Raw genomic sequence first — 14,074 nt, forward strand, 5'->3', positions numbered from 1 at the left:
AACTTGAATTCTATCCTATTTATACACTTTCTTCAAATGATCTTCAAGCCTTGAGTTGGGCCTTTGCTCTTGGTGGAATTGGGTTGAAAGAGGCCTTGGTTGATTGCTCTTGAAGTTTGGAGAAGAACCAAAGTAAACCAATTGAACCGGGTTGGAGTTTTGCAAAAGTTGGACCAAAAGTTGGAGCAAAAGTTAGGGTCTAACTTTTGGTCCAACTTTTCATATCAGCTCCCACATCTTGCTGATACTCACGTTGGTGCAAAAGTTAGGGGTCTAACTTTTGCACCAACGTTGGCCTTCCTTGGTGCACTTGTGGCGTTAGGGGCTAACGTTGGCGCAAACTTTTGCTCCTCCCCTTATAGTTTTCATGTGCCAACGTTAGCCTCCAAGTTAGGGGCTAACGTTGGCGCAAACTTTTGGTGCCCAGGGGTGATTTTCATGTGCCAACGTTAGCCTCCAAGTTAGGGGCTAACGTTGGCGCAAACTTTTGGTACCCAGGGAGTGATTTTCAAGTTCCAACGTTAGCCCAAAAGTTAGGGGCTAACGTTGAGGCTAACTTTTCACCCAAAAGTTTGTGCAAAAGTTTGAGGCTAACTTTAGGTCCAGCTTTTTGCTTCCTGGTTCAATTTCACTTATTCCATTGTCTTTTCTTTACTCCTAGCCATTCCTTCTTGCTTCAACCTTTCTCCAAGCTTTCTTCACCTATCATTAATCAACCAAACACATCAAAGCTATGCTTAAAATCATGAGATATTCATTCTTTCATAATATGTGACAATTATAGTATAAAACCTCATGAAATAGCATGAATTCATACATGGTTGATTCAATCAAAGGAAACATGAAAATCTACCTAATTGGCTTGCTTGTAGCTCAAGAAAGTGCATAATTCTAATGAAAACAAAAGAAAAAGACTAGTTAAAATAGGCTAAGATGACTTGTCATCACAACACCAAACTTAAAACTTGCTTGTCCCCAAGCAAGAAAAGATTTATTGAGAAGAAAGAATGAAATGGAAGAGGATGTTCATGCTAGCAGAGTATTATTAATAGTTCATGGGATTTTGTGTGGATATGTAAATACTCACTTCTTATTGACTCCTAGGCCTAGAAAGTCTCCTTCAAGCTTCAAGTAACATACTGCTATGACTTCTCATTATTCCTTTATCCTTGGCTATTAGTTTGTTTATAAGCTTTATTTGAGTGTCATGTGTAACAAGTTCACTTCCTTTTCTTTATACTTGACACATTATTCACCATAGACACTTGGCTCACATTCCTTCTTAAAACATTGATGCCCAGCACCTCTTTGGGTTACTAAATGTCTTGTAGTTAGGTTGCTCTTGATAGTGGACTTTCAGCTGATGATCCCGGATTAGTTAACCCAAGTCACCGAGTGTTGATGCACTCCTAAGAGCTTACTAATCCAAGCAGATCCTAGTACAAAGACACCACAGGCATATATTTTAAAGTTCAAGCTATTGGTGTCCAGCTTTGTTTCTTTTTGTTTCCTTTTGTTCTGCCACTTTTTGGCTATCTCTTTTCTTTCTTTCTTTTTGTTTTTCTTTCTAACCAAGGAATTTTTTATTTAATTGAGATTCATAGACAGTAGGCCACTCTTTACTTAGAATGAGATATCCTAGCTCTTTATTCACTAAAAGTGAGCTATTATACAATCACACACATACCACCACTTACTTTTATTCTACTTCTAACTAACAGAGACTATCTTGCTTCACATTCAAACATTTCTTTTATTGAACTTAAAGATGCAGGGGACAAAACATGCTTCTTGTCAAGTGAAAGTAAACACACAAGCACACACTTAAACTAGCTTACTTATTTAAAAAAAGAAATTTGAATCTGTTTGAACTAAATGAACACTTTAACAAGACATCAATCAAAAGTATTTCTCAACAGCAAAGGTTAAGTATAGATACAACCTATTGGTTTGCATTTCTTTTGTTTTTCTTTCTGCTGTTCCCCTTTTTGAGTCTTGATGCATAGTATCTTCAATTGATGGTTAACCCCCAGACTTAATTCCTTGCTACTTCTTCTGATTCAACAGGTTAACTCTGGGCAAACTTTTGTGTCCTTGCTAAAGGTTATGAAGTTGAGACTAAACAAAAACATTTAAGTTGGTTGAATAATCTGTTTGATTGCTTGGAACTAGCAATGTGCAGGAAGTTAGAATGTAATTTTAAATGAAGTTTTGGTGGAACACCAAACTTAGCATCCTACATTCTCCCTTCGATTGTTTTTGGTGTGCAACACCAAACTTAGCATCTTGCAATACATAGCAGTTATCCAACACTCTTATTGAAAAAGTTATGAAAAGAAAACTACCTCAGGTTGGGTTGCCTCCCAACAAGTGCTCTTTTATTGTCATTAGCTTGACAAAGAGAACTTTCTTTTATGGTGGTTGGTGCTTGTAGGACCTCAATTTGTCTCCTCTGACCGTGATCCTCTTCTTTGTTTTCTGGTGTTCAATTTCAGCATGCTCTAATGAGAGTATGTTGCTGACAGTGTAGTAGTCCTCGGTTTGTTGATTTGCCCCCAGCTGTTGATATATTAGTTGCACTTTGTCACCTTTGGAAAGCCCCTCTGTTGGAATCTTTCTGTTCTTCCAACCCCTTTTTGCTTTGTTTCTGCATTTCATCTTTCCTTTTGTTGATCTTTCTTTTCTGGCCGTAGGCTTTCCTTGGGGACCTCTCTTTTCAGTGGCCAATACTCTAATATCCTCTTGGGCTTTTTCATCAGTCTGCACAATCCTTAGCATTGGGATGTTGCTGTGACTTTCCTGGTCATTTTACATATAGTCTTTCTTCTCCTTGCTAAATTGTGCCTCTGGTAATACCTTCAGAGTGACACTCTGGTCATGCATCCTGAGAGTTAATTCCCCTTCCTCTACGTCTATGATAGCTCTAGCAGTGGCCAAGAATGGCCTTCCCAGTATAACAGAGTCACCATCATCATCGTTTGATTCTAGAACCACAAAATCAGCAGGGTATATAAGACTGCCCACCTTGACCAAAAGATTTTCAATTACACCCCTGGGGTACACCATTGACTTATCTACCAGCTCCAGAGACATTTGTACTGATTTGACCTCCTCTATATGCAGCTTTTTCACCAGGGATGATGGTATTAAGTTAATACTTGCTCTGAGATCGCACATTGCTTTAGTGATGGTCAATTCCCTAATGGTGCAAGGCAACAGGAAGCTCCCTGGGTCCTCAAGCTTGGGAGGAAACCCCTTTTGAATCAAGGCCCTGCATTCCTCAGTAATCATTATGGCTTCTTTCTCATCCCAGCTTCTTTTCTTGTTGACAAGCTCCTTCAAGAATTTGGCATACAGAGGCATTTGCTCAAGTGCTTCAGCCAAGGGAATATTGATTTCCAGCTTCTTAAAAATCTCAAGGAATTTGTGAAAATGCTGGTCTTTAACCTCTTTGTTGAACCTCTGGGGATAAGGCAGTGGAGGTGTGATGCTCTTTCCTATTTGCTGCTGTCCCTGAGCCACTTTCTTTGAGCTATGTAGCTGGTTGTCCTTCTCTTTAAGTTTCTCAGTGCTTTTGTTTGGCATCACAACTTGCTCCTTGGCCTCATCGTCCTTTGCTTGCTTCTCATCCTCTGTTGGTTCTTTGATGTTCTCTGCTTGTTTCTTTGTAGTGTCGTTGTTGCTTATCAATGTTCTCCCGCTCCTTAATTGTATTGCCTTGCACTCCTCCTTGGGATTTGGGATTGTGTCACTGGGCAGTGAGTTTGAAGGTCTCTCAATAGATACTTGCTTGGAGAGTTGCCCAATCTGCCTCTCTAGGCTCTTTAATGATGCTTCATGGTTTTTGTTTGTTATTTCCTGGTGTTTCATCATTTTCTCTATCAAGGTCTCTAAGTTGGTGAGTCTTTGAGGTTCAGGTGGTGCTTGTGGTGGGTTGTGAGATGTGGGTGATGGGTGGTAACCATTTTGGTTGGTGGAATGGTTGTTGGATTGGTACTGGTTGAGATTAGGGTAGTTGTTTTGAGGTTTTCTATATGTGTTTTGGTTAGTCTGCTGATGGTTGTAGTTTTGGTTGTTTCTTGGGTTGTTTTGATTTGAGTTCCTCTGCCATGGGTGTTGGTTTTGGTTGTGAGTGTCTCCCCATCTGAAGTTGGGGTGATTTTTCCATGAGGGGTTGTAGGTATCACCATAGAATTCATTTGGGCTTGAATGCATGTACTGGACTTGTTCCTGCTGTTGCTCCTCTTGGATTTCTTCATTTTGCCCCCATGTGGCTGATGGTTGGCTGGTGTTAACTGCTGCAACTTGGAGGCCATCAATCCTCTTGGTCATTTGCTCAAATTGTTGTTGAATTTGCTGCTGCATTAATTTGTTTTGAGCCAGGATTGAATCCACTCCTTCTAATTCCATTACTCCTCTCCTTTGTGATGGTTGGCGGCCTCTTTGATGAGCAAAGAAATATTGGTTGTTGGCCACCATATCAATGAGTTCTTGAGCCTCCTCTGCAGTTTTCATGAGTTGCAAGGAACCTCCAGCTGAATGATCCAAAGCTTCCTGGGATTTCAGTGTTAAGCCTTCATAGAAGTTCTGCAGCTTCTCCCACTCATTAAACATGGCAGGGGGACATTTCCTGATTAGAGCCTTGTACCTCTCCCATGCCTCATAGATGGGTTCAGCCTCCATTTGTGTAAATGTTTGTACCTCATCTTTCAACCTCATAATCCTCTGAGGTGGGTAAAACTTGGCAAGAAACTTGGTTACCAAATCATCCCAGTTGTTGATGCTGTCCCTTGGAAAAGATTCCAACCATTGAGTGGCCTTGTCCCTGAGAGAAAATGGGAATAGCATCAGCTTGTAACTATCAGGAGGCACACCATTAGTTTTGACAGTGTTGCATATCCTCAAGAAAGTGGACAAATGTTGGTGTGGGTCTTCAAGTGGTCTTCCACCAAAAGAGCAATTGTTCTGAACCAAAGTGATGAGTTGTGGCTTGAGTTCAAAATTGTTAGCATTGACATTTGGAGCCAAGATGATGCTCCCACAATGTCTAGGATTTGCAAAGGTATAAGAAGCCAAAACTCTCCTCTGGGGTGGGTTGTCATTGTTGTTGTCTGCTCCACCTGGTGGATTGGTTGAATGTTCCTCCATCTCTTGGAATTTGTCGTCTGATTCCTCTTCTCCAACAATATTTTTCCCTCTTTCAGCTCTTCTTAACCTCCTGAGAGTTCTTTCGTCTTGTTCATGAAAATTGGGTATGGTTCTTCTTGTACCTGACATACAAGCAGAGCATGAGAAATGCACAAAACCAGTGACACTTCAATCTACTTCTAGATTGAAGTGTTAGTTAGTTTAAGCAAAAAATCAAACAGTTAGTGGGTTAATCAAAATTAAAGAAAAAGTGCTTGATCTAGATTACCACCTCACTTAATCATTGTCAATCTAATCAATCCCCGGCAACGGCGCCAAAAACTTGATGAGTATTTTGGTGGAAAAATAAATTTCTCTCAAAACACACAATTCTAACCGGCAAGTGCACCGGGTCGCATCAAGTAATAAAAACTCACGGGAGTGAGGTCGATCCCACAGGGATTGAAGGATTGAGCAATTTTAGTTTAGTGGTTGATTTAGTCAAGCGAATCAAGATTTGGTTGATTGATTGGTGATTTGCAGAATTTAAATTGCAAGGAAAGTAAAGGGAACGGGTGATTGGCATGAAATTAAAGAGAACAAGAATTAAATTGCTGAATCTTAAAGTACAAGAAACATAAATTACAGAAACTTAGATTGCAAGAAATGTAAATTGCAGAATCTTAAAGTGCAAGAAATGTAAATGGCTTGAAATGTAAAGGGGATTGGGGATTGGATTTGCAGAATTTAAACAAGGAAAAGTAAATTTCATCAAGCAAAGAAGTAGAAGAGGAGTGGGATCGAATTGGATCTCAGAGCAGAAAAATAAATGAACATGGAAAACAGTAACAGAGAATGTAAAATTGGGAAATTAGATCTCAGGACCTAGAGACTAGAAAACCAAGTCTAGATCTCAATGCCTTCCTAGATCCAACAAGAACAATTGCAAGGGAATTGTAAATTTCAAGGAAAGTAGATGAAGAGCAATTAACAGAAAATTAAATTCAATTAAGCAGTGAGTAAAGCAGAGAGATCCAAGGTTGAGATTGAAACAGAATTTCTTCAATTCTCCAACCCAAGATCCAAGACAATTGTAATTGAAATTGAAAGCAATAAAACTGAGAGGAAGAGAAGTGAATTCTCCTTCCCCAAGACTAAGAAATTAAAGATCACTCAATATCCAAAGCTCTCCGAAAACTATTATGAAAATTCCCAGGGAAAGCTCTCCGAAGAACTTGAATTCTATCCTATTTATACACTTTCTTCAAATGATCTTCAAGCCTTGAGTTGGGCCTTTGCTCTTGGTGGAATTGGGTTGAAAGAGGCCTTGGTTGATTGCTCTTGAAGTTTGGAGAAGAACCAAAGTAAACCAATTGAACCGGGTTGGAGTTTTGCAAAAGTTGGACCAAAAGTTGGAGCAAAAGTTAGGGTCTAACTTTTGGTCCAACTTTTCATATCAGCTCCCACATCTTGCTGATACTCACGTTGGTGCAAAAGTTAGGGGTCTAACTTTTGCACCAACGTTGGCCTTCCTTGGTGCACTTGTGGCGTTAGGGGCTAACGTTGGCGCAAACTTTTGCTCCTCCCCTTATAGTTTTCATGTGCCAACGTTAGCCTCCAAGTTAGGGGCTAACGTTGGCGCAAACTTTTGGTGCCCAGGGGTGATTTTCATGTGCCAACGTTAGCCTCCAAGTTAGGGGCTAACGTTGGCGCAAACTTTTGGTACCCAGGGAGTGATTTTCAAGTTCCAACGTTAGCCCAAAAGTTAGGGGCTAACGTTGAGGCTAACTTTTCACCCAAAAGTTTGTGCAAAAGTTTGAGGCTAACTTTAGGTCCAGCTTTTTGCTTCCTGGTTCAATTTCACTTATTCCATTGTCTTCTCTTTACTCCTAGCCATTCCTTCTTGCTTCAACCTTTCTCCAAGCTTTCTTCACCTATCATTAATCAACCAAACACATCAAAGCTATGCTTAAAATCATGAGATATTCATTCTTTCATAATATGTGACAATTATAGTATAAAACCTCATGAAATAGCATGAATTCATACATGGTTGATTCAATCAAAGGAAACATGAAAATCTACCTAATTGGCTTGCTTGTAGCTCAAGAAAGTGCATAATTGTAATGAAAACAAAAGAAAAAGACTTGTTAAAATAGGCTAAGATGACTTGTCATCAGGCGCGTACGCGCCAAGTGCGCCTACGCGCGGAGGGTCATTCTGCTAAAAATTTTCTAAGTTAAAAGCTGCAGAATTTACAGATTCAACCCCCAATCTTCCGACGGACATAACTTTCTCATTTTAAATCGTTTTTCACCCGTTCTTCGAACGGCATGGACATCCCAGATCCAATTTCACTTCTAAATAAATTTGGCACAAAACAGAGATCCGTAGTCCAAGTTATGTCCCATCAAAATATGCCCAAAAACCATGTTTTCATACAAAACCACAAGGTGCCATTTTCAAAACAAGTCATTTTCAACTATTTTCAAAATCAACCAAAACATGCCAATTTCAACCCTTTTTGAAATCAATCAAAATGTACCAAAATCAACATCAAGCCATCCTCAACTCACACATTGACACTTTACCAAAATTCCCAAAAACCACATCCAACCATTTTAACACTTCTCAATCAAATGGCTAAAGGACAAACACAATATCATGTCATACATCCTTCCTCATCCCAATTTCCAATAATACCATTTTCAATCAACCATCATTATACATAATCAATATCATACTCACTATCACGTGGTTTCATCCACAAATCAACCTTAATCATTCCCCAAGCATATATCACAACATACATATCTCTAATGCATCATCATACCATCAAGGCATCAATAATCATAATCACATATATGATCACATAATATATCTCAACCGAACCAAACATACCTCATCTACATAATTTCACCCAAAATTACCAAATTCCACACTTCAACTTCTCAAACTTTATTATTCAATAACCAACCTAATCATTCATATATTCATTATCTGAAATTCATCCAATCACTTGTGCCATCATACAATGCACACATCGACTTACCTTTCTTACCTCTATACGGTCTCCGGCCCAAAATTCACGGCCTCCGGCCCAATTTTCACAATTTAAATGCATATATCACAAATCAATACTCATTACCCAGTACATCAAATTCTCAATACACCAAGCATACAAGGCCACACAATTCTCAACCCAATCATTAATTCACATTACATACCAACTATGCATATTAGCACCAACCATTTACACAATCCAAACTTAATCCTAGGGGCATCTAGCCTAGGAATTCTCATCACAACACACGGTACTTAAATGAAACTTAAACCGTACCTCTTGTAGCCAAACCAATTGAGCCTCTTCTTTGGAAGTCTTCACCAACCTTAGCTCCAAGCCTTACCAAAGCTCCTCAAGCAATACCAATCTCCCAATTGTGCACCAACATCACCAAATACACTAACATAACCAATATCACATACATACATCAACCTAGGGCTCATAAAAATGACAAATCACAAGGGTTTGAGCACTTCTTACCTCAGCCCATATGAAGTAGGGATAGAATCCACTTAGAATCCATGTTGGAGTATCCCTAAACACCCAAAATCACAAGATTTCAACACTAACTATCCAAAAACGTGTAACAGTAGGGAATTTCGAAAACTGGGCAGAGATGAATGGAATACTCACCACAAAACTTAGATAGAATTGTAGAGGATGAGAAGAGCAACGCGTGGCCACAAACGGCTCGTCAATCGGAGCTCCGTAGCTCAAGTTATAGTGGTTTGAAGATCAAAGAGAGTTATGTTTTCTCTCTTCTCTTCTCTCTTCTCAAATCAGCGCCCCAACCCTTCTTGTTAGGGTAAAATGAGCTGAAATGCTCACAACTAATGTTTATATATGTTGGGTCTTGGGCCCACTTAGGCCCAGTTCACTTATTTTTGTCCGTTGGCCCAATTTTGGGCCAAAACCTTTAAGATTAGCGCTCTAAATCGCACTTTAGATATTTCTACCTTCCCTAATTATAATTCCTCATTTCTTAATCTTATTTACTCATAATCAATTTTCTCAGCTGTAGTACCAGACAGATCTCAGCCGGTTGATGAGCGGATAATTTATACGCTTTTTGGCATTGTTTTTAGTATATTTTTAGTAGGATCTAGTTACTTTTAGGGATGTTTTTAATAGATTTTGTGTTAAATTCACATTTCTGGACTTTACTATGAGTTTGTGTGTTTTTCTGTGATTTTAGGTATTTTCTGGCTGAAATTGAGGGACTTGAGCAGAAATCAGATTCAGAGGTTGAAAAAGGACTGCTGATGCTGTTGGATTCTGACCTCCCTGCACTCAAAGTGGATTTTCTGGAGCTACAGAACTCTAAATGGCGCGCTTCTAATTGCGTTGGAAAGTAGACATCCAGAGCTTTCCAGCAATATATAATAGTCCATACTTTGGCCAAGAATTGATGACGTAAACTGGCATTCAACGCCAGCTTTCTACCCAAATCTGGCGTCCAGCGCCAGAAAAGGATCCAAAACCAGAGTTGAACGCCCAAACTGGCACAAAAACTGGCGTTCAACTCCACAAATGGCCTCTGCACGTGCAACACTTAAGCTCAGCCCAAACACACACCAAGTGGGCCCCGGAAGTGGATTTATACATCAAATACTTACTCATGTAAACCCTAGTAGCTAGTTTATTATAAATAGGACCTCTTACTATTGTATTTGACATCTTTGGACGCCTGGTTCTTAGATCAGAGGGGCTGGCCATTCAGCCATGCCTGGACCTTTCACTTATGTATTTTTAACGGTCGAGTTTCTACACTCCATAGATTAAGGTGTAGAGCTCTGTTGTTCCTCAAAGATTAATGCAAAGTACTACTGTTTTCTATTCAATTCTTCTTATTTCGCTTCTAAGATATCCATTCGCACCCAAGAACGTGATGAAGGTGATGATTATGTGTGACGCTCATCATCCTTCTCCCTTATGAACGCGTGTCTGACAAACACTTCTGTTCTACATGAAATAAGCTAGAATGAGTATCTCTTAGATCTCCTAACCGGAATCTTCGTGGCGTAAGCTAGAATGATGGCGGCATTCAAGAGAATCCGGAAGGTCTAAACCTTGTCTGTGGTATTCTGAGTAGGATTCAATGATTGAATGACTGTGACGAGCTTCAAACTCGCGATTGTTGGGCGTTAGTGACAGACGCAAAAGGATAGTAAATCCTATTCCAGCATGATCGAGAACCGACAGATGAATAAGCCGTGCCGTGACAGGGTGCGTGAGCATATTATTCACTGAGAGGATAAGATGAAACCATTGACAAGGGTGATGCCTCCAGACGATTAGCCGTGCCGTGACAGGGCATTGGATCATTTTCCCGAGAGATGACCGAAAGTAGCCATTGACAGTGGTGATGTATCACAGAAAGCCAGCCATGGAAAGGAGTAAGACTGACTGGATGAAGATAGCAGGAAAGCAGAGGTTCAGAGGAACGAAAAGCATCTCCATTCGCTTATCTGAAAATCCTACCAATGAATTACATAAGTATCTCTATCCCTCTTTTATTAATTAATATTCGAAAACACCATTATCACTTTATATCTGCCTGACTGAGATTTACAAGGTGACCATAGCTTGCTTCATACCAACAATCTCCGTGGGATTTGACCCTTACTCACGTAAGGTATTACTTGGACGACCCAGTGCACTTGCTGGTTAGTTGAACGGAGTTGTGTCCACACATAGAGCCACGATGAGGATTCAATACAATTATATATTGTTACTCTCACACAAGTACAAGGAACATGGAACACAATTTCGTGCACCAAGTTTTTGGCGCCGTTGCCGGGGATTGTTCGAGTATGGACAACTGACGGTTCATCTTGTTGCTCAGATTAGGTAATTTTCTTTTTGTTTTGTTTTCAAAAATTTTTCAAAAATCTTTCAAAAATTCCTCACTTGTTTTCGAAAAAAAAAAATTTACTAAAAATAATGTTTTCAAAAATAAATTATTCTATGGCTTCAAAATTTTTAAGAATAAATTCTAGTATTTCATGAAATATGTTGAATCATATCTGGCTGTAAAGCCATACCCAAACTACTTTGGGATTGGTATTCAACTAATCACTCCAGCCCATGTAATTATATGTTAAAGCTTGGCTGGCTGTTAAGCCATGCCAGACCCTTTGATTGGAGCTTTAAGACTAACATGGTAAGATTCTTGGAATTCATATTAAAAATTTTGGAATCCTTATTTTTCCTTTTTCTAAATAACTTTTCGAAAAATATAAAATAAAAATCCAAAAAAATTAGAAAATCATAAAAATCAAAAAAATATTTTTGTGTTTCTTGTTTGAGTCTTGAGTCATGTTATAAGTTTGGTGTCAATTGCATATGCATCTTGCATTTTTTCGAAAATATCATGCATTAATAGTGCTCTTCATGATCTTCAAGTTGTTCTTGGTAAGTCTTCTTGTTTGATCTTGATGATTTTTTGTTTTGTGTTGTATGTTGTTTTTCATATGTATTCTTGAATTCTTAGTGCGTAAGCATTAAAGAATTCTAAGTTTGGTGTCTTGCATGTTTTCTTTGCATTAAAAATTTTTCAAAAATATGTTCTTGATGTTCATCATGACATTCATAGTGTTCTTGGTGTTCATCTTGACATGCATAGCATTCTTGCATGCATTCATTGTTTTGATCTAAAAATTTCATGCATTGCATAATTTTCATGTTTTTCATAAAAAAATTTAAAAATAAAAAAAAAATATCTTTCCCTTTTTCTCTCATCAAATTCGAAAATTTGAGTTGACTTTTTCAAAAGTTTTTAAAATCAAATTGTTTCTCATGAGTCAAATCAAATTTTCAATTTGAAAATCTTATCTTTTTCAAAATCTTTTTCAAAAACCAAATCTTTTTCAAAATTCTTAGTTATTTTCGAAAATTCCAAAAATATTTTTCAAAAATCTTTTTCTTATTTTTTTATACCAAATTTTCGAAAATAACATAATCAATTAATGTTTTGATTCAAAAATTTGAAGTTTGTTACTTGCTTGTTAAGAAAGATTCAAACTTTAAGTTCTAGAATCATATCTTGTGATTTCTTATGAATCAAGTCATTAATTGTGGTTTTAAAAATCAAATCTTTTTCAAAAACTAATTTTATCATATCTTTTCAAAAATATCTTCTTATCTTATCTTTTTCAAAAATATCTTTTCAAAATATCTTTTCTAACCTCCTAACTTCTTATCTTTTCAAAATTTGTTTCAACTAACTAACTAACTTTTTTGTTTGTTTCTTAACTTTTTCAAAACCACCTAACTAATTCTCTCTTTCTAATTTTCGAAAATATCTCCCCCTTTTTCAAAAATTTCTTTTTAATTAACTAATTATTTTTATTTTTATTTTTATTTCAAAAAAAAAAAATTTTTTTTCGAAAAATACTAACAAATTTTCAAAAACCAATTTTCAAAAATCACTAACTCCTTTTCAAAATAATTTTCGAAAATTATACCTCCCCCATCCTATTCTATTTATTCATTCATATCCTAACATCTCATCTCACATCTCTTCCATTCTCACAGTTGTGTTTCTTCCATTATATTACATTCTTTGTCTCCCCCTCTTCTTCCACTCACACAGGGATCCCTATACTGTGGTATAAGGGATCTCCATTATTATTATTATTTTTCTGTGCCTTCTTCTTTGTCATATGAGCAGGAGCAAGGATAAGAACATTCTTGTGGAAGCAGATCCAGAACCTGAAAGGACTCTGAAGAGAAAATTAAGAGAAGCTAAAATACAACAATCCAGAGATAACCTTTCAGAAATTTTCGAACAGGCAGAGGAGATGGCAGCCAAAAATAATAATAATGTAAGGAAGATGCTTGGTGACTTTACTGCACCTAATTCCAATTTACATGGAAGAAGCATCTCCATTCCTGCCATTGGAGCAAACAACTTTGAGCTGAAACCTCAATTAGTTTCTCTGATGCAGCAGAACTGCAAGTTTCATGGACTTCCATCTGAAGATCCTTTTCAGTTTTTAACTGAATTCTTGCAGATATGTCATACTGTTAAGACTAATGGAATAGATCCTGAAGTCTACAGGCTCATACTTTTCCCTTTTGCTGTAAGAGACAGAGCTAGATTATGGTTGGATTCTCAACCCAAAGACAGCCTGAACTCTTGGGATAAGCTGGTCACGGCTTTCTTAGCCAAGTACTTTCCTCCTCAAAAGCTGAGCAAGCTTAGAGCTGATGTTCAAACCTTCAGACAGAAAGAAGGTGAATCTCTCTATGAAGCTTGGGAAAGATACAAACAGTTGACCAAAAAGTGTCCTTCTGACATGCTTTCAGAATGGACCATCCTGGATATATTCTATGATGGTTTATCTGAGCTATCAAAGATGTCACTGGACACCTCTGCAGGTGGATCCATTCACCTAAAGAAAACGCCTGCAGAAGCTCAAGAACTCATTGACATGGTTGCTAACAACCAGTTCATGTACACTTCTGAAAGGAATCCTGTGAGTAATGGGACGCCTATGAAGAAGGGAGTTCTTGAGGTTGATACTCTGAATGCCATATTGGCTCAGAATAAAATATTGACTTAGCAAGTCAATATGATCTCTCAGAGTCTGCATGGAATGCAAGCTGCATCCAACAGTACTCAAGAGGCATCTTCTAAAGAAGAAGCCTATGATCCTGAGAACCCTGCAATAGTAGAGGTAAATTACTTAGGTGAAACTTATGGAAACACCTATAACTCAACATGGAGAAATCATCCAAATTTCTCATGGAAGGATCAAAAGCCTCAACAAGGCTTTAATAATGGTGGAAGAAACAGGTTTAGCAATAGCAAACCTTTTCCATCATCAACTCAGCAACAGACAGAGAAATCTGAACAAAATGCTTCTAATTTAGCAAATC

General features: G+C 38.0%; 1 non-coding gene across 1 annotated transcript; it reads right to left on the reverse strand.

Moving 5' to 3' along the window:
- Positions 1 to 13,389: 13,389 nt before the first annotated feature.
- On the reverse strand, positions 13,390 to 13,497 carry LOC112781647 (small nucleolar RNA R71). The gene has a single exon (XR_003192411.1). It is a non-coding gene; the product is annotated as a small nucleolar RNA R71 (small nucleolar RNA).
- Positions 13,498 to 14,074: the final 577 nt, after the last annotated feature.

This window comes from Arachis hypogaea, chromosome 19, assembly GCF_003086295.3.
Source record: "Arachis hypogaea cultivar Tifrunner chromosome 19, arahy.Tifrunner.gnm2.J5K5, whole genome shotgun sequence".
Classification (NCBI taxonomy): Eukaryota; Viridiplantae; Streptophyta; class Magnoliopsida; order Fabales; family Fabaceae; genus Arachis; species Arachis hypogaea.